The sequence below is a fragment of the Castor canadensis genome, chromosome 6 (assembly GCF_047511655.1).
Source record: "Castor canadensis chromosome 6, mCasCan1.hap1v2, whole genome shotgun sequence".
Classification (NCBI taxonomy): domain Eukaryota; kingdom Metazoa; phylum Chordata; class Mammalia; order Rodentia; family Castoridae; genus Castor; species Castor canadensis.
The window spans coordinates 164,065,189-164,086,999 of record NC_133391.1 but is presented as its reverse complement, the minus strand read 5'-3'; the positions used below and the strand labels follow the sequence as shown (position 1 = coordinate 164,086,999).

At 35.0% G+C, this 21,811-nt stretch overlaps 1 protein-coding gene and 1 long non-coding RNA gene across 2 annotated transcripts in view; both read left to right on the top strand.

Annotated features, from left to right (window-relative positions):
• The window catches only part of Fbxl7 (F-box and leucine rich repeat protein 7), a 379,344-nt gene that overhangs the window by 123,966 nt on the left and 233,567 nt on the right, over positions 1–21,811 (top strand). The gene's annotated exons all lie outside the window — the stretch shown is intronic.
• The window catches only part of LOC141424230 (uncharacterized), a 40,565-nt gene continuing 19,323 nt past the window's right edge, over positions 570–21,811 (top strand). Inside the window, exon 1 of the long non-coding RNA XR_012449218.1 lies at positions 570–21,634. This is a non-coding gene — a long non-coding RNA (uncharacterized lncRNA). The remainder of the gene's footprint in view (positions 21,635–21,811) is intronic.

The window sequence follows — 21,811 nt, the reverse complement described above, 5'->3', positions numbered from 1 at the left end:
CTGACACATGCTTTCAATAGCTTAACAATTAAAAACTGTAATTATAGCTTAGAAGAAATAGTAGGGACATTCTAATCTAATTCCATCTCTAACTTTGTGATTGATTGATTTATTGGTTGGTTGATTGATTTTTGCTATACTAGAGATTGGGCTTTGGGTCTCTAGGCAAATTATTTACCACTTAAGCCATGGTCCCATCCCCACTGATCTCCTTGTACTCTTCCCTTTGCTTTTATGCCTTTTGTATAGAAAAATTATCAGGAAGGTGACTTCTTAGGTACATTTCCAATATTTCCCTTTATTACAAATTTTTTAAAAATGAAAGAAAATTACTCATATCCATTTTGGAAGTGGCCAGGATATGTAACCTACAAGCTCAACATATAGCCAGTTTAGGCACTGAGCCTCCAACATTCACAGATTTCAGGTCTCATGCACCTGTTCAACTCGAACTTAAATTTAGAATAAAAAACCCTGCTTGGAAGCGAAGGGGTAGTGGCAAGAGGGAGGGGGTGAGGGGAAAGAGAAGGGACGGGGGGGGGGGGAAGGAGGGAGTAATGACCCAATCATTGTATGCACATATGAATAAAGGAAATAAAAAAAAAGGAAACCCTGCCTAGAACTGGAGTTCTGACACAGAGGAGCTTAGAGTAGTTGGCATAGCTAAGAATTTGGACTCTTTGGAAAGTAAAAATTTGTAGTCTGTGAAACCTTTTCATTATACCTAAGCCCAAATATCCACATAGTAGGAGAACTAGCTGAGCCCTTTGCGTGGTTCTGAATGAAAGGATATTTGACTTGCTCTAGCCCAGTTGAATACCATGGAGCAAATCAGGTTAACCTTTTGTACTATTACAAGAAGACAGACCCAGATGAGCTGTGTGTCCCATTTTCCTAAAATTCTTTTATCCCAGGGAAACTAGCCCACCTGTTTAACTGATTCTGTGATTTTATTTAAGAAAAAGTACAGTTACATTTCTCATAAATTAAGTGCAAGTCTTGGACTAATTTCTGCCTTACTTCTTGTGAACCAAAGTAGCATTTTATTCATCTAAATGATAATTTGTTTAACAGGTTTCATTTGCTTTTCACACTCAATACATGGACCCTATTATGTGTTTAACAGTTATTTGTTTCAGAGGGTTTGCAATGAATAATGTTGTGATCAGCCACATTTTTCACATAATAATTTTTTATGAGCCATACACAGACAGCTCACGTTGTATAAATCTAAATAAACTCTTTAGCAGCAAGGATTCCAATCCTCATGCTTCATCACAAAGCTGCTTCTCTTTCAGCTGATTTGAAATATAGGTCTAGCCAACCTCTTCCTCTCCTTTATGCAATTTTAGAAGAAAAGAACTGGTTAAGTCTAAGTTACAGATTTTCATGATTTTGGAATTTTTTTCTTTCTTTTGGAGATGCTAGGGATTGAACCCATGCTAGGAAAACTCTCTGCCACTGAGCTACATCCCTAGCCTGAATTTTGGATTTTTGCAAGCTAACAAAATGTAGCCAGGAATTACTTTGTCTCCTGTGCCTTAATTAGTTTTGTTTTTCAGAATCTTAACACAATGCTTCCTTTTAATAGAGTGGAAAAAAGGTACATAGAAAGACAACTCATCTTGAATAGACTGACATGAGGAAACCTTTCTTGCCCTCATTTTGTCTTAGCTCTTGCACTGTGACCAGGGTTGGATAGATGGGTGGTTGATGTACTTTACTTCTTTGAAATAGTAAGTATGGAATTTTAAACAACCTTTTTTCGTCCCTCTATTGAGCAAGAATTGAAGGCTAAGTTCAGAAAATTTGTTGAAAACTTTGCAAGGCTAATGGTGGTGAAGATGAGAAGATGTATATGTTCAGTTGATATACAGTGCCGGGACTCTTGAAAGAAGGCCTCCCTCTCTCTCTTTTTCTGAAGTACTGGGGTTTGAACTCTGGCTTTGCATTTACTGGGTAGGTGCTCTATCACTTGAGCCATGTCCCTTTTTGCTCTAGTTATTTTGAAGATAGCCTCTCCCTTTTGGTCTAGGTCTGCCTAGACTGCACTGGCCACCATACCCAACTTTTTTCCATTGAAATGGAGTTAAGCAAACTCTTTTTTCCCCCAGGCTGACTTGGAGCCACTATCCTCCTGATTTCAGCCTTCTGCATAGCTTGGGATGACAGGTGCACACTACCAAGCCATCCAGCTATTGGTTGAGAAGGGGTCTTGCATTGTCTCTGCTTAGGATGTGTTAGAACTGTGATCCTTTGGATCTCAACTTCCTAAACAGCTAGGATCACAGGCATGAGCCACAGGCAGCAGCTAAGAAAGTTATTTCTCTATTAAAGGCTGTGATCATTTGAATGCATAATCTTTCTCTTGGATTTAGTGGTGACTCCTCAAATTTAATCAGGAGCCACGTCAATGCCTAACAAATACACAGAAGAATCGCATCCAAATGAGTGCTTTTCTGTATGCATAATTCAATGTGGTTTTCCATTGTAAAGCTAAGATAAATGATTTCTAAGTTAACATTGCTTAGACAAATTTCTCTTTCATTTATTAAAAGGGATAAGGACTTGTCAGTTCACAAAATTTCCCTTTTCAAGTATGTCCTCACTGATAGTTTGCTGTGTATACTAATGATAGGAACAAGGAGTTAAGAGTAGCCCTTACAGAGAAAATGATACAGCACCAATGTTAAATTGGTAATGAATTCTTCCCTCCTGCCACATTAAAAGAGGGGAACATGAAGAGAGAGAGAGGGGGAGAGAGAGATGAGGGTAGAAGGGAGAAAAAGGAACAAGAGAATGAGTACTGATCCTTCGTTCACTTGAGGAACCAGGCGTTTAGTCTCAAGATGCCCTCAGTTTTACTTTTGCTTTAGGAGAATACATTTTTGTGCCTCAGAGGACAAAAAAAGTACTCCTGAGACTTTATATTTGGCTGTTCTTTCTAGTTGACCCACCCTAATAATCAGCAGTGTTAGTGGGTGGCTTGACACAAAAGTCCGGTAGTTTTCACCACAATCTGAGTACCTTTTCTTGAATAGGCATTTGCTTTTGGAAAGTCATTTTCTTTTTTTATTGTTTCTTTTTCATTAAACCAGACCAACTATTCATAACTGTACCCTTATATCAGTTGATGCCTTCTTTGGTATGGACCTCCATGATATAAAAGGTATTTCATGTTTTCTTAGACTGTTTTTAAAAAGTATCTTTATAACCCTTTCTCCTATTTGCAATAGACTTTCTTGGTTGAATTGTATATGAAGCTTTAGAGATTGAAAGTTCTGTCCAATAATAAAATGAGTTGGCTGCATTGTTCACTTAAAAATGACAATGTAATTGCTTAGCCTTCCTTTCAAACATAGAATTTTGGCTTATTCAGAGCATATTCTCTGTTCTAACAATCATAGACAGGCAATCACTTCATTCGTGGATGTAAGAAACTCTTGGAGGTTTCATGGGAGTGGGTAGCCATGGGAGAAAGAGGCTATGTTAGAAATCATGATTCATCTACCAGCATAATTAATGCAACCTGTCTAACACTCAGTTTCTTCATTTATAAGGTGAGGATAATAGAATATGCCTTATATCTCATGAAACCTGAAGGTATCAGTTTGGCACAGTGTAAAGAACATATAAAAAATTTTTGAGCACTTACATACCATTTGATACAATACTAAAATAACTAATATATAATAAATAATTTGAATCTAGAATTATTCTAGTTTCTGCTAATATAATCCCCAGAATGCCCTAATGAGGTAGCTCTGTTATTATTCCATTTCATAGATGAAGAAACCAAGGCAAAGTAGGTAAGGCTCTTCCCTAAGGTTATATTTCTGCTTAGTGGCTGATTTAAAAATTGAACTCAGACAAGATGGCTCCAAAATGAAGAACTTGAAAGAAGGCCAGGAAACAATTTTCACCAAGTGTCGCTGGAACCAGGCTTATAGAATGTCTCGATTGCTGCCTGTATGGCTATGGCAAGGGCTCAGTAGATACTACTGCGTTCATGGAAATTAGACATTCTTCTTGGCTGATCTGAACCCTCAAATTGTTTTCAGATGTTTCATGGCCTTGCGATTGCTGGAAATGTTTAAACACCACATTGTTGATTTAGCTTATTTTGTTGTTTTGTAATCTCCTAAAATTATCTATTTTAATGTTACTGGTGTGTTACCATGTGATAGTATGGAAGATTGTTACTCCCACAGGTGGAGACACTATGGACAATGAGTCTTAAGAGACAGATTGTGTTATCGAGAAGTCAGCTGACAATTGCCTGGGGAGTATATGAATAAGCAATTCACCACAAAATACAGAAATCTGGATTGACACGGCTGATTTTAGAATTTACTGAGAGCTCACAGAACTGAACTGGGTAGAGATAATGTGTGCTCACTATGTCTGCTGGTCCAAATCACAAATCACAGGAAAGGCAGAAATTCAGTTTGGCCTTCAGGTGTTAAGTAGCACCAGTTAAAATGCTCTGATGCCATTTTTGGCAAGCTCAGAGTCTGTGGAATTTTTACATTAAATTTAACTTATCTGACTTTAGAATGATTACAAGGCTACAGTATGTATACAATAAATCCAATGTATATACTGACCTTATATTTATCTATAAGAATAGTGTCAGTCATTAAATTTATTTAGCATTTGTCACAAATAAACTAAATGAATAATTGCATTTGATCCTCATTATTTCTTCTGGCTTAGTTAGGAAAAGCATAATCCACATTTTCAATGTGAGAAGTAAGACCCCCTCCCAATTAGTTGTCTTACTATGGAATTAAACCCAAACTGCAGATACCAACTCCAGTGTTCTTATTCCATATATTATCTATTTTTTTTCTTGATCTTTCTTAACTATTGGAGGACACTATCAACTTTTCTAGCTGTCTTATATAGTATAAGACACCTCCAAAATCCAAATGATAGGAACAGCAAAGCCTAAACTCCAGGAAGCAAAGAGGCTTAATGGTTACAAAACATTAATGCTAAAAAAGGAGAGCTGAGGAAGAATCTGTGGGTGGATGTAATGAATTAATATAGTTTATCCTTTTGTACTTATTCCTTTTAGTATTATATAGTAGGCAACAATAAGAGTCTCAGAAAGAACATTTTAAAATATACTTTATTTTGAACCACTGACAGGGAAAGAGTGAATAAAGGGACATTAACACCTATTTGTATATTTTGGCACCTCATTGAAAGGCATATGAAGGCAGTATTTCTTCATATTTACAATAACCTAAGTACTGGTATCTCCATTTACAGATGAAGAAACTTAAGAAGTGAGGTGGGAAATACTTTGCCCAAGCTCATGCAAATGCTATCTGCACCAGAGTTCAAAAGCAGAATGTCTGTGATTTATCCTTTCTTCTCTAAAGCCTACAAGTTAGAGTAGATGCTAAATAGGTAGTGGAGGGCTCCAGAGAAATGCCTTATACACTAGTTACCAACATGCATTTTTAATGAAAGCTTTAGTAAAAGAAACATGAACTTGAAGTGAATAGACTGTTTTGATTGCACATCTTCTTTTTCCCACTACTACCTGCTACTGAATTTAGTTTGCCTTACATTGCAAGGTGTTTCCACTAATACTGAAGTCATCTGAGAATTGAAGAGGGGGTAGAGAATTTATTAATCTATAGGATTTTATGTTGTGCCTCGTTTAACTTTGTTCCTCTTTTTTGTTTTTAATATGAATTGGAAATGAAGACTTATACTTGCCCCTGAAATCCGTATTTTTAAGAATAGGTGAAAAGATGTGTATAGAACCTTGAGAACTGCAGGAAATAGAAGAGATCAATAAGCAGTCACATCTGAAGGGATGCTAGACTCTGGCTTTAGGCTTACCTTGAAGGATTTCCTCCTCTAGTAACATGGCCATTTCTACATTTTAATATTTCTGGAACATTCCTGTGGTGATCATTTTTGTATCCTGCCTGATCTAAAGCCCAGTTTAACTGTCCAGTTTTCACAGAGCCAAGTGGATCAGACATCAGGACGGCTCTAACATGACCAATCGAAGGGGCTCATTTGCTGCAAGATAAAGTCTCTGTTACCAATTTCCCCATGTATTTGTGTGAAGCTCATTTTTCCATTTGGGCTCTGTTAGCCACATTAATTTTCCATGCTTCCCTTTCTCTAGCCTTATGCCCTGTTGAAGACTTCTGTCAAACATTGTTCTCCAGTTGAAAAGATCTTGCCCGGAAACTATGGAGAAATGACCACTTGAACTCAGACTCTATAACTGTTTTATTGTCTCAGACTGTGCTCATCAAAGTCCCAGCCAAGTCAATTTCAGCTTTATTTTTGGAGCCAGATCCGTTCTTATGCTTTTAGGAAAATGGCCATATATTCATTTCCTTTCCTAATATAATTTTCTTTTTTAACACAGTAAATGTATATTTTAACATTGTAAATCTAACAAGGCTTTCTTATTGGTTGCTCAGCTAGTATATTATTGGTTTGAATTTTTGATATGGACAAGTCTTTAGTTATAAAAGTTTGTGTCAACCTAGGGAATAATAGAATGGCTGAGGAACATTCATGGCCCATGACCACCACATTGTTATGAAGTCCTGAGAGTAGAAAGGAACAGAAGAAGGCATCATATGTTGGCAGGATAATTCTGAGCTAGCTAGTTAAAACTGTCTCAACCACCTTATTTGTATGCTTAGGCAAGTAGATTTGTTTCTGGCACTGTGTAGACAATCCAAAGGTGTTCTCATGGCTTGGCTTTTTAAAACATTAATCTTGCAAGGGTATAACCACAGTTGACTGCTCATGTGTCATTTAGGCAGGAGAGTAGGGAAAAAAGATGCTGACCTGATTATTCCAATGCCATTTCAACCCATGCCTAAGAGTGTTAGTCAAACATTTATGGGCCTCACATTTATAGTCCCCTGGAATCTTCTCTGTCTGCGCTTCCACCTTGTGGTTAGGACTGTTCAGTCCTCCCTACTGCATAGCTTTTCAGTGGTTCTAGTGTCAATCCTGACTTTGGCTGGGAAGATTTAGGACCTCCAGCAAAGTTCTGTGGGCATCTTTAATAAGTAACCCTTATTTTTATCTGGTTCTGGATAGCCATATGAAACCAGCCCTATCTCACAAACAATAACTCAAAATGGATCATAGGCCAACATGTCAGAGCTGAGACTAAAAGCAACAAGAATAAAGCAAACAAAACAAAACTTCCAGCAGAGAACATGAGACAAAGTCTTGAGGATTTTGAGTATGCCAAGATTTGTTAAATAAGACACAAAACCTCAAATGATGAAAGAATTGACTTCCCTAAGTTTAAAATATTTTGCTTGAGGGATTTCCATGGGCTAGAAGAAAATATTTGCAAAATTTTGATCTGACAAGTACTTGAATCTAGAATATGTAAAGAATTCTTATAACTTAATAAGAAGACTAACAACCCAATTAAAAGAAGCAAAACATTCTATTATATACTTCACCAATGAAGATATATAAATAGGACATGCAGAATAGAAATAAAACATGAAGAAACGCCCAGCATTATTAGGGGAATAATCAATAGCTAACAGTCAATTAAAGCCTTGATGGGACATCACTACGGGCCTACTAGAATGGGCTAAAATTAAAGATTTAAAAGACTGAATATATGAACTATAAATGAGGATGTAGAGAAACTTGAAATCTTACTGCATGTACAATGCTATACCTACTTTGAAAAAAATATTCAACTCTTTCCTAGAAAGTTAAGAATTCACCTACCATACAATCCAGTCATTCCATACCTAGCTATTTATCCGAGATAAATGAAAGCATATGTCTATACAAAGGCTTGAACAGAAATATATGTAGCTACTTTATTTATAATGGTATTAAATCAAATGAAGTGCTCTCTGAAATAAAAAAGTTTATTTAGCCATTACAGTGATAAATTGGGACACTTTCTGCAACTATCAGCAGCAACAATAGATAGCACTTGGAAATGTATCTGCTGGACCTAAGAGCCAAGTGCATTTTTAAAGTGAAATTTATGCTTTCAGAGGAAAGCATAAAGTATTTCCACTGAGCTTACATTGGCTATAGATGGGAGGGCAGGTATAATGGGAAGTGAAGTGGGGAAAGTTTGGGTATAGGAGGACAGTCCTTAAGGAGAAATACTTTTTCTTCTGTATGATTGGGGTTAGTAGTCTGGAAAGTTTATTTGTAAACCAGAGGTGGTGGTGCTTGGGGATTTTAATGCAAGGTTTTATTGTATAAATGAATTGTTGTACTATACTTCATAAATACATACAGATATTGTCTCAATAAAAATAAACATATAAGCAAACAAACCTACACATATTCAGGAATGTGGAACAGTCTTTTGTTGGTTTTGGTTCATAGTTGCTAACAGATTAACTTTATTTTTCCTTCCCCCTGCATATATTGGCATTTGTGATTGAATTTAAGGAATCTCCAGATTTTTCTGGAAACAACCCAAATGTTCATCAATAATTCAATGAATAAATGATATTTGAAATAACCATAACATGGCATACTATGTACAGTAAACAAGAACGAACTATTTATGTATATGCTACCATGTTGGATCTCAACATAATCTTGGTGAGAGAAACAATCCAACAAAAGGATACACACTCTATGATAAAGGCCAATCTCATTAACCAAAAGCAGATCATTGGTTGTGTGCAGACATGGACAGTTGAGAGGAGGAGAGATAGATTACAAAGGGTTATGTAGAAATTTCTGGCACATGATTGTTCATGTTTATTTACTTGCTGGGGATAAAAGTTTCTAGGGTATATATATATATATATATATATATGCATTTTACTATATGTAAGATATACTCAAGTATATGAAAGATGCTTAATAAAGCAAAAGAAAGAAGAAAAAGAAAAAAATTTAACTACAAAGAGTACTATGTGTTCTCCTAATGAAGTTATGATTCCCTTTCTACCTGGTATCATAATTTTAGCATTTCTGGGAACAATACTCCCCATGCCTGAGCCCTGTCTCAGCATTTTGCCTGTTACCTGGTAACTATAAGACTTGCTTCAGGCTGACCACTAGATTCATGATCCAATCCAGTCTTACACATTTTGCTCTTACCAGTCTACCGGTTCCCACTTTTAAATACTGCCTGATTCTGAATTCTCTCCTGGTGTGCTGCCTCTCCTCTATGGTTACCTGTTATTAAACTGCTATGGCTTGCCTTCACCAGCAATAATGGCATACCTGCCTTGACACTACCTCATTTGTTGAAGCCAGACTAGTCTTACTGCTTATACTGCCTTATGCTCAAACTTGTCCCTATCATCTCTAGAGGTTTTCCTGACCTTGGCCCATTCATGCTGACTAGTTCCAGCCTATGCTCATGGCTGTTGTTAGAATTAAAACACATGTTGCAATAATGTACCATTTTGCTAATTTATGCTGGAATTTTATAGATTAATGTATAACTTTTAAGTAAGGGAAAAATAACATCTATATACAATTTAAATTTTCTTTGTAGTATGATAGTTTAGGCCAGACACAGATCTGACTTTTTGCTTTAAAATTTATTGGGAATGGATTTTTTGTCTGCTTTGTTTTCCTGGTTTTTTTTTTTCCTTATGTTTGCCTTCCTTTTTTCTTCATCTGTGTGCAGTACTTTTTTCTTTCAAATCAACGTGAAACATAAACTGTTGGCACAGATCTTTTTACATCTGATTATCAGCAAATATTTCTTCTCTTTTCTTTTTTGATATCTTGCTTTGTCTACCTCAATGCCCAAGCTTCTAGTTGTCTGATATGTGTTTGTTCCTCACATTTCAGTCTCTGTTCCTTTCACTCACTTCTGATTTTCTCTAATTTCTTTGATTAAGGCAGAAGTAGCTTCTATATTATTTGGACACCATATAGCTGAGTAAAAAGTGGTGAATCTTTTGCTTGAGGTGGCAGGTTTTTTCTTCATGGTCTAAATGTAGGAATGTTTCTCTAAGCAACTCTTGTCTTTCAAGATCAGGGATCTTGCTACTCTGATCAGAAGTGTTCTCATCATGAAAAATGGCCACACTCCAAAGACTCATCAGTTTACTTCCTTAGGGCTCCTGTTTTCTGTCCTTTTCTATCATTCTTCCCTAAGTATAAAGGATTTTACTCAAAACTACAGGCTAATACTTTAGCACAATTTTATAAACAAAGTTAGTTCTGCATTTGGAAACTTGTACATTTGGAAATATTTATTATACACTGAGTATCCCTTACCCAAAAACTTGGGCCTGAAAGTGTTTTGGATTTTGTATTTTTGCAGATTTCAGGTTATTAGTATATATACATGATGATATATTTTGGGGATACATTTGAAGACTCAAGTCAAAATACGATTTTTTAATATTTCATGTACACCTTATACAAATAGCCTTAAGATAATTTTATGCAGTATTTTTACTGTGCCTGTATTCTGCTGTGACCTGTCACATGAGGTCAGGCATGGAATTTTCAATTGTGATGTCACACAGGTGTTCAAACCTGTCCATGTTGGATTTCAGATGATGTGCACTCAGGCTTTATAGCATCAGGAAAGAAACATTTTAAGATTTGATTTAATAGTTTATGTGGAGTTGTTCACAACATGTATTCAGTTTCCTTTGTCAGAGATTTATTTAGGGCCTGATTTCTCTGATAGTATTACATTTATAATGTAAAGATTATCAAAATGTATCCACTGTATTTGTCTTTCAGCCATGAGGCACAATGTGTTGTTAAGACTACTTAAGCTTATAAGGCGAAGACTTAAAATTCAAAGACATATGTGAAAGCCTCTGATCAGTAAAAAGAGGATGATGAAATGTTAACCCAGTTTCAGGTCCTTAAAAATGGTGACTTTAATAGAAAAAAATTAATAGAAAATGCCTGTTTGTCTTACTGCATTTATCTGTAGCAACCTTGTCATTTCCAGCTCTGCACAGAAGCTACCAGAAGTGGCAGGCACCTTCTCTTTTTCTAACTTTGGATAATCAACTAATTTTACCTTTTCTCAGTGTGTTATTTATTTACAGCAACTTGCCCATTTATTGAAAATGTTAATGACTTTGACTCAAACTTTGAGAACTAATAAACATCTTTTAACAGCAATGATCCTGTCAACACATGGAAATGAGGTTTACGATCGTGCAGATGTTCATTTAACTTCACTTGAGTCAATAAACCAAGCAGTGAGCTAGTTAGACTTAAAGTGGTTTAAACTCCACAGACAGTAGAGCCAATTAGTTCTCAGAGAAGGGTTTGTTTACTTGTACTTCAGGGCCAGGGAGCACAACTCCTTGGCATACTCCTCAGTGGTTCTCCAAATCAGGTCACATGAAATTGGCAGATCACAGATACTTACCTTGATGTGCAAATGGTAGGGTCTTTAATTAGCTCATTTTCAGCATTGAGAAAGAAACCTGGGAAGTCCTCTTGTATAAGGAATAGACTATAAGAGAATGGTCTACCTCTTAATTTCATAAAAAACAAATTTCATAAAAAACAAAACAAGACAACGCACCCCCTCTTTTTTTTTTCTTTTAAGCAACTTACTGCCAGCCATAGACTATCTTTCTTACAGTTTAAATGTCTGATGCATATTTGGAAGGGATCTCTGTGTTTTAATAGGCTTGATGTTTATTTCTTATGGCTCATTTTTGTCTTGAATTTAGTTTCTGAAGGACTCAAGGTTATTTAGAGGATCAGAACCTCTAACTATTCCCCAAAGCTTTAATCTCTGAGGCAGAGAAACTTCCTGATTAGGAAAACAGGCGCCTGGTTAGGCCCTTGAAACACTGAGCTAAGAGGTATTGTCCAACATTTTTGGTGGTTTTCTCTGTGTATATTGGATAAATTTTGGATGAGTGGGACTAAAGTTTCATTTTAGATTAAAAAAAAATTGTGCAATAGGATTCTACCACCAGCCTTACTTTATTTAGGTATATACATGTGGGTTTTGTGATTATAAATCCCTAGAATATAAACTACAATTTGACAATTTTGTATGTTCACTTTGACCTTTGCATTCTGTATGTATACTAGAAAATCTGTCAGGACGACTATGGCCAAAGTGGATATAGCCATGTATTGTAAAATGGCTAATTTGCTATGGCATGAGTAGAGAACCTGGCTTCACATAAAATTCCTGGTGTAGCCATATTAAGATGGTTTCCAGTCTCAGCACATGTTTTAGCCTAACACATTTGAACATCCTTTGTCAGCCAGTTGAAGTGGAAATAAGAAAAGGTTATACTTCTTTCTGTGATGAGAATTGATTTAGAAATACAACATTTGGCTAAATTAATCAGCACTTCATATTATGGTGGTATAATCAGACAAGATCCAGACTGTAGTAGAATGTCTTTATAAACAAACTATGGTCAATCTGTTTGCCTGAAATTATGGTTTCAATGTGCCTAAAATAGTTCTGTTTTCATGAGTTCAGACATCTCATCCATTTCCCATGGTCTTAAGCAACAGAGTCCCCCTTTTGAAACTTAGATTCTTGGAACGTGAAAGCTGAGAGCAGTCTAAGTGTTCATTACACTAACCCACTCACTACAGAACTTGCACACTGGGAAGGTAAAGAACTTAAAAAACCTAGCATTTCACAAAGTTTCATTTGACTCATTTCTGCAGCCAATAGTAATCCGAGGAGCTCTTCTTTTGACAAAGCACTTTGTCTCACCAGAAGTCTAACTGTTGGTGCCCTGACATCTAGTCTTGATCATCTTGTGCATAGGATCAGTTACTTTTGTATGCAAGTGTGTTTGGTATCTCTTTGTTTGTGTGCTTATTGGGGAGTTTGTGATCAATTGAAAGTTTTAGCTTTTAGTTTGTAATAGAAACAGGAATTACGGGTTCCCCATAGAGAAAGAGATAATTTCACAATGCTTGTTAAAGACTCAATAGTTTAGATCCAGTTAGAATTAAACTTTGAGAGGTGTGAATGCATAGATCCATGTGAATTATAGTAATTTATGACATGGTAGTTGCACAATAGTGTTTATAGATGGTGAGGATGTGTGTACATACTTGTAGTTGTTTCCAGTAAACCTAAAGGGAACTAGAAACTATCAGATGGATATCTAATAGATACTTAATTTGAAAAACTTAATGCATTTAGCAAACTGATAATCAGTTTTAATTAGGAAATGTTCATGTGTCCTGTCAAACTCATTTTATATAAAATGATTAAATTATCAATATGGAACTCTGTAGGAATTAGTTCTATAATAACAGACAATGTAGATTATGTATAATAATGCAGTTAGAAAAATAGGCTAAATTGACATTATAAAAATGGAAATGAGAAAGATCCTAGTCATAGTCAAGTGGGGAAAATACCCATGAAATATCTGGGAATGAGTTTAAGGAGAAAGACTATATGAAGAGAGCTATGCAATTATATTGGTGGACATAAAATGGAAAAGTAAATGGATGGCTACACCACATTTCTGAATAGGAAGGCTTAATGTTGTCAAATGTTGTTCTGTCTAAAACTGACATATAAATATAAATATAATGGTGTTCATATCAGAATTTATCAGTTTTTATCTTTTGGAATATATAAAGTGATTATAAGATACTTATGGAAGAATAAACATGAAAATTGCTGAGAAAATGTTGAAACAGCAATAGCAAGGTAGTGTACCCTGTTAGATTTTAAAATCTAACATCAAATCAAACAAAAAAAATAGTACTGTAGAATAAAATGGAGATCATTTAACATATAATTAAAAGACTATTTGAAGATATTAAAATTTTATTCCTACTTCATTATGCAACAAATTGAGGATGAATAAAAAATCTGTGTGCTAGTGAAGACTTTAGCAGTCCTGGAAGAAGCTACTAGAGAATATTGAATCATCATCATCATATCATGAGGTCATTTTTTTTTATCCACGTCATATAAATATGAAGAAAATGGCATTCTTGATTTCATGAAATTTAAAAATGCAAGCAAGACAAAATCTTCAAATACTGGACATTTTAAGTGCTTGCTGGCTGGCTAGCATATTTTGAACCCATTCATATGTTTAGGAAATTCTTCACATTATAAGTTCTGCCTTTCTAAGGTTGAAACCAGAATTCCACTTTCTTAAACTCCCTTGCAGCTGGCTTTGTGGCTTGAGCCTCACAATTAAGATGCATCCCTTCTAAACTCTTAGTAAGGAGGTACTTCATGGAATCCATTGTTCTGAGAAGCATTCAGCTACAGGGATCAGCAATGGCAATGGCATTGGGGGTGGCAGGAAGGGACAGACTGTCACATAGAGTAACATAACAGCTTATTATGGACTATTTTCCCTGGCCTTGTGTCCTCAGAGATTAACTGTTTGTTTCACCTTGGTGCTTTTGTGATACATCTAATATCCCTTCATACAGTTCTCTTCTGCTTAAACTCATAAGAGCAAACTGTGTTTGTAAACTAGAGTTCTGACTAAGTCACCCATGAAAGGTCAAATGACAAATGATAGACTGGAAGGATGTAATTATTATCCAAATAACAAAGGTTCAAAACAATTAAAGAAGAAAAATATTCAAACAGTGTAAACAGGCACTCCATTGAAGGAAAAAAATGCAAGGAAAAGATATTTAGGGAGACAATAAAACAAAAATTTTAACTATCAAAATTGTTCAAATTAAAAATAGGGTTAGACTTTTGGGCTTGTGAGAATATACGGAAATAATTATTCTTATACTGTGTTGGTGGGAATGTACAGGCTGTGAACAAGCAATATTTTTATAATTTAAATATGAATATTCATTGATCCATTATTTTCATTCATATATAAATTCACCCAAAAACACAAATTCAAGGTTTTAAAAATATATAAATATATGCACACATACATCAACACAAGGAAGTTTTTCACAACATTCTTTATAATGGGAAACATCTGGAGATGCCTCAGGTGACCATCAAAAGGAGAACAATGGGGTAAGGTGTGTTAGCTGCACAGCTTAGAAATCTGTCGTTTCTGGTAAAGTAGGTCTGTCTGTATTAAATTGGAAGACTGCTCCTCATCTGTTATTAAGTGAAAACACCAAATGGCAGTGTTATCTTAGTATATGTAATTAAACAGTCTGTATAAACATAATTTATAGGCAAAGTTAATATTAAACAGAAGATATACACCAAATTGTTAATATTGCTTATATTCTGGGGGAGATATTAGACGTGGGAGGGAGAAAGCATAAACTTGACTTTAGGTATCTCTGTATCATTTACATTTGTCACAATTGCTTTTGTAAACCATATGACTGTGAAAAATGACTGTAGTCAGTTCAGTACCACCATCTCAGTTTCACTCAACAGCAGGCTATTTCTGAAATGCAGAGGTCTGCTTATTCTGCTATACTTCCTTGAGCAATGAGCCTCATTTCCAGCAACTGTATCCCAGTTAGGCCTTGATTCTCAATCTTAGGCCAACTTCCCATGGAAAGACTTTTGAGTCTTCCTATCCTGATACCTTCTGGAGGGTAAATTCCCTTCTCTTTTAAACACTTTTACTTTCTTGGTTTTCACTGATTTATTAAAAAAACCGAATAATTAGTTACTACGTCACTGAAGCAGATTAAATTTAGTGGAAAGCAGTTGGATGTTAGAAATGGCAGAAGAGTAATTTATTAATAAGAAAAAAGGCACCTGCTAAATCTTTCTGTAGATTTTTCTAAAGGGTATGTAGCCATCCATCTTGTATCCACAACCTCCCATTAAATTCGGAGAGTCAGCAAATTCCTCATTAATGTTCGTTGCTGCTGTGTTAGTATGAAATCAAAGCTGTGACAGGCAAGTTGGGTTAGTAGGGAGTGTGTGGACTCTTGATTGTCCATCGACATTCTTCCTGTAATACATGTGTACATTTCATTCGGTAGAAGTAGGACTGTAATGTAATAATTTTTAAATGATTTCAGAATCCTCTTATTTTTACAGCCTTTCCTATAACATATTGTGACTATGTCTATGATTGGGAATCTTATTTCTTTCACTTCAAATGGTGTTCAAGTAGTTTGTCATTTTAAGAAGGGAAAGCTAGAACTGGCAGAGTGGCCAAGTAGCCAAGTAGTAGAATACCTGCTTAGCAAGCATGAGGCCCTGAGTTCAATCCTTAGTACAACAACAACAACAAAAATAAATAAATAAATAGAAGAGGAAATGCTATAGTTTCTTAAAGCTGCAGTATAGACATACCATACAATTTTTCCATATGTCTGAGTGTTAGGAAGCTATCTTTTATATGCTCATTTCTTTCTATCTTTCACCTGTTGTTCTTCGGATGACACATTCAAATTTAACTTACAAATGATCATTGCTATTATAAAGAAATACAACTGATTGTGTTAACTCACTTTTATCCTGTGTCCTTACTACTCACTAGTAATGATCTAGTAATTGTTTTGGCCAGGTTTTAGGTATTTTTCTATGTATATGATCATTTTATCTATAAATAAAGGTGGATTTAGTGTGTGTCTTTGCTTTGTAGTATTGCATTATGTACTTTAATATTGAATAGAGTGGTAGCAGCATGCATCCTTGACTTGCTGTCAATCTTAGGGGAAAAGTAGGTCTTCATATTAAGTGTATTGTTAGTTGTAAGTGTTTCTGTAGACATCAGATTGAAAAAGTTCCTTCCAATTCTAGTTTGCTGAGAGATTTTATTATGAATAGATGTGCTTTGTCAGGTGATTTTTTTTATCAACTTTTGGTCATGAACTGAGCTGACCATGTTTTTTTGTTTTTCTTTCACACTATTTTGAATTGGATTAAGCAGTTTTTGCATGCTTTCTATTCATGGTGAAAACTGCCTTTTCATGATGTATTATACTTTTTATCTATTGCTGGAATTAACTTTCTCATTTTGTTGAGGCTTTGAATATCCGTGTTCATGAGTGATATTGGTGTGTCATTCTTTTTTGAGATACTTTTTTTTTTTTTTTTGTGGTACTGAGGCTTGAACTCAGGGCCTACTCCCTGAGCCATTCTCCATCCCTTTTTTCCGATGAGTTTCTTTGAGAGAGCGTCTCACAAACTATTTGCCTGGGCTGGCTTCGAACTGCTGTCTTTCTGATCTTTGCCTCCTGAGTGGCTAGGATTACAAACATGAACCACCAGTGCCCAGCAACTGTTTTTTTTTTTTTTTTTTTTGAGATTCTCTTCATCTGATTTTGGTATCGGATAATTCCAATCTCCAACATATGTTGAAAATTATTTATTTATCCTGTATTTTCAGAAGGGCTTGCCTGGAGTTGCAATTATTTACTTTTGTAATGTTTGGCAGCCTTCATCTGCCGAACTTACAGGTATTTCATTTGGGGAGGCATCTTTTAACTATGAATTCCATCTAATGTGTAAATATGCAGATTGGTTTTTCTTTAATGAAATTTGGTAATTCATGTCTGTCAAGGAATATGTACATTTCAGTCATTTGATCAAAATTACTAGCCCTACTTTTCATAATTTTGTCTTATTCTTTCAAGTTTGTGGGGTCTGTAGTGATGTGTCTTCTTTTCTTCCTGATGTAGGTAACTCTTCCACTTTCTCTCTCCTCTTCTCCCCTTTCTTCTCATTTTCTGCCTTTCTCTTCCTCTCCCTTTTTCTCCTCCTTTTCTCGATTTCTCTGTTTGTATATATTAGCTGGCTTAAGGTTTAGCAATGTTGTTGATCTTTGTAAGGGAAGAGATTTTGGTTCCACTTATTTTCTCCATGATATTTTCATTTTAATTATATTCTTTCCTTTGTTACTTATTTCTTTCTGTTTATTTGAGGTTTAGTTAGATTTTCTTTACTTGACTAACTTAAAATAGATACATAGATTATTGACTGAAGATCTTTCATCTTGTCCAATACAAACATTTGGTGGCATAAACTGCCTTAGAGCTACACTGCAGTCTCAGACTCTTTCTACTTTCCTTTCATGCTTCTCTCCTCTAAAGACTCAGCCCTTTATTTACTCAGATAGTCTTTTGCTTCATTTGCCTTTTAGGGAAGGAGAAAACCAGGGAACTCACTCTCTGGGTCTTTATGCATATTGTTTGACTATATAAGAATACAAACGAATTTTTTTAAGACACGTTAGTATCTCTAAGTGGATTTCTACCAGAAACATTAGCAACTAATGTCTTTATACTACTTGAGAGAGGTATTATTTAAAAGAGCTTTAACTCTTCAAAATTCCTCAAAGTTTATTTTATGTAGTTGAAATACCTTTGGCCATTTTTTATTGCCTCACTTTTTTTCCTCCTGTTTAAAATTAAATATAATAGTGGAATTTCATTTAGTATCTAAAAAATGATTTTGTTTTTGAGAGATTTTTGTGGTGATGGTTTTATTAAGTATATAATTTTATCAATATGTATTGAATTGTATTTAGTAAGGTGTTTGACCATGAGGCTTTCATATTTGCATGTAATAGACTTTGATTATATTTACCCCTCCATTTCTCTTTAGTGTTCAGAATAATATTCTAGGTGTTCTTCAAAAGATGAAGTTGTAAATTCAACTATGATTTTATAATTTATTTCTTAAGTTTGATCTTGTCAGTTGTCTCATTTTTTCTATTTTGGGAAATGTATTTGTTATTTTTTGCCTTGCTCCACTAGATTTTCTGGATGTTCCAAAGTATAATTTGAAAGAGATGTAGAAAGGGGCTTGAATGAACTTTCCTTGGACCTGTAAAGACCATTGGTGTTAGAGAAAAATGGGAAATAATCAGACTAAAACAAATAGTCAACCCTCAGTATCTATTGTGGACTAGTTCCAGGACTTCTTGAGGATACCAAAATCCAAGGATGCACAAGTTCCTTGTGTAAAAAGGCTTAGTATTTGCATAGAGCTTATAAACATCCTGTGTATACTTTAATTTTCTTTGTAAGACCTAATGCAGTATTACTGCCATTTTATCAGTTGCTAAACTATATTTTTATGGAATACTTGTAAGAAAAAGTCTGTACATATTAAATACAAGAAAATTTCTATCTTCTTTTCAAGAATATTTTGATCCACAGTTGATTGAAACCATATATGCATGATGTGTGGACATGCTGCTTACTGTGGTCTCATCCTCATTGATGGCATGTGGAACTTTAGAAGGATCGTTATCCATTCGTCATTTAGCCACCAGAATTTTGGGAACTAGGCTGGGGTATTAGTGTACAAATCGATCATCAAACACAGAAACTCATTTTGAAGCAGATGTTATTCTTCAAAATGAATTTTGTCCTTTGGAGTGGTCACATGGTAAGAACAGTTACCCCTACTTAAATATTTTTGGGTCTCCTTCAGCATCTTTGAGCCACAGGAGAAAATTAATCTTGTGCTTTTAGTTAAAGCTCATTTTTGACCCCAATAATATCCCCAAGCCTAATCACCCATTTTATTTATATATCTTGGCTCTTAATTATTTTCGCTGATATTCAATAAACACATCTTTAAAGAACAGAAGTTTACTGCTATTTATGTTTTAACTGTTGTGAACACTGAATATAATTCCAAAAGAGAAAGTTCCAAAAAATAAATGGATAAATGGCAGCACTCTGGAAAAAGCTTGTAATTCCCTGAGCAGATTATCTTGCAAGTGAGAACATGGATTTGGACATAAATCTGATGCACTGGGGAAACCAGTCACATTGTGTTCTAATGTTTTAGAGGGGGAAAGTTACTACAGGCTGTACTTCAGAAAGTGCACCAATCTTTCTAACTCTGTGGTGTTGGGCATTTTCCTGAACTACCCACCATTTGTTCAGCTTTGAAAGGAAAGCTTCAAAAGCAACCTTCAGATGAGGTTAAGAACTGGTAGCAATCCATTGCCATGCCTGGAATCACTCCAAGCTCTGTTAATGGCATCAGACATGATATTGTTATTATCAAAATATCTGTGCAATGTCTGGGCTGGAAATGTAGCTCAATGCTAGAGCATTTCTCTAGCATGTGTGAGGCCCTGGGTTCAATTACCAGCACCTTATAAAAGCACACATACACATATATGTATATATAGATATATGTACCGAATAATGTAACTTAAATAACAGAACATGTTATTTATCTTCTTATTGATACAACTGTATTATTGGATATCAATTTTTACATTATAGAAACAAATAAATGTACGATGATGTTTCTTGAAAGGTTTTCGAAAAGGACCAGACTTGACTTTTAGTGGCTTCTAAAAATGTTGTTGTAAGGGAACCAAGATTATTAAGGAAAGACTCAGAAAATAATGAGTTGGGCAAAGGTATTTAGAGATAGTTGAATTATACAAAGCAAATCCAGATAGATTGAGTGTATGTTTTCTGTTCAGGAAGCGAACTTGCCTTGTGAGCTATCCCCTTACTTGAGGGAGTAGTTCCAATCCACAAAGTTCATTATCATAACTTTCAAGGTTTGGAATTTCACTGTTTATGTTAGGAGTTTTGGGGTTTAACCGAAATGGGAAGGTGGGGGACGATTGGTAAATTTCAAAGCTATCGTGTTACCCTTCCACCTCTGGCATTGTGTTAGCATTTAGCTCAGCCTCTCCTGACCCCAAAAATGCAACTGATAATTATCTCAGGTTGTTTGGGTATTTTTCCATCTACAGGAGGTTTGAGCGTTGCCATATGTTACCAGAAAGAGTTAAATTTTCTTAGGCAACTAAAGGATTTCTTCTAGATAGTTCATTAAGATTCTAAGATTGACCTAGCAGGATTCCTGGAATTCACAGCACTACACAGACAGTCTCTGCTATGTGAATGAACCTGATATCAACAGAATTTCCCTCAAGACCTTCTTGGACTGTAACACACTGGTCACATAGATTATTTGCATTTACTTTGAATATAAAGTAGGTCAGCAGTTAGATGAATAATGTGCCATTTGTAGCACCTGGAACAAACGGGATATTGGTGCCCTAAAAATGATACTGAGTCAAAACATATTTTATATTCCAAATATTAAGTTTTATTTCACTCATATATTAATTGAAAGTATTTTTGCTGCAGATGAACTGTAAAAATCAAATTTCCTATTATGATGTATGGAGTAACATTGAATCTATAGATCTATTTGTGCAGTATTGCCATCTTAGCAATATTAACCCTTTTGATAAATGAAATTATATTTCTTTCCATTTACTGATGTCTTTATTTTATTCTAGAAATGTTTTGTAATTTTTAGTGTACAAATCTATGCTTCTTTGGTTATATTTACACCTAAGTATTTTTTTCTTTTTGGTGCTATCCTAAATGAAATTTATTTCTTATTTTTACCTTCATATTTTATTTTCTGTTACATGGAAATAAAGTTGAGTTTTGTGTATTAAAATGTATACATAAGATTTTGTGCTATATTTAGACAGTATTTGTAATAAATATAATTTATTCTCTGAGAAACTTTAGCAAAACAATCTTGTATCTTCTCAAGTTTTCTGGATATTTTAGAATAAGATTGGCCTTAAGAAAAGCTGAGAAGTCTGTTTAATTTCTTCTATTCACCATTTATTTTATGTAAATGCTCAGATAATTTCATCTATTTATGGAGCTGAAATGTACATCTTATTTTGTGTAGATTGTGCATTTGAAGAAAATAAGCAGTGAGAAATTTCATTCACTTTGCTTCTCCTCTCTCAGAAGGCTTCATGCCCACTCTTGCTCACAGGTTTGTTGAATTTAATACCTGTTAACGTCCAGCCCATAAAATTTCTTTCATAGAATGTGAGTAGTTGTACTAAAGGTACAATTTGAAGTATTCCCAATGTATTTTGATTACTTCGAATAGATCCACTCCCTTTATCTTATGAATATCCACTCTTTAGGTTAGATTTCTTTTGGCATC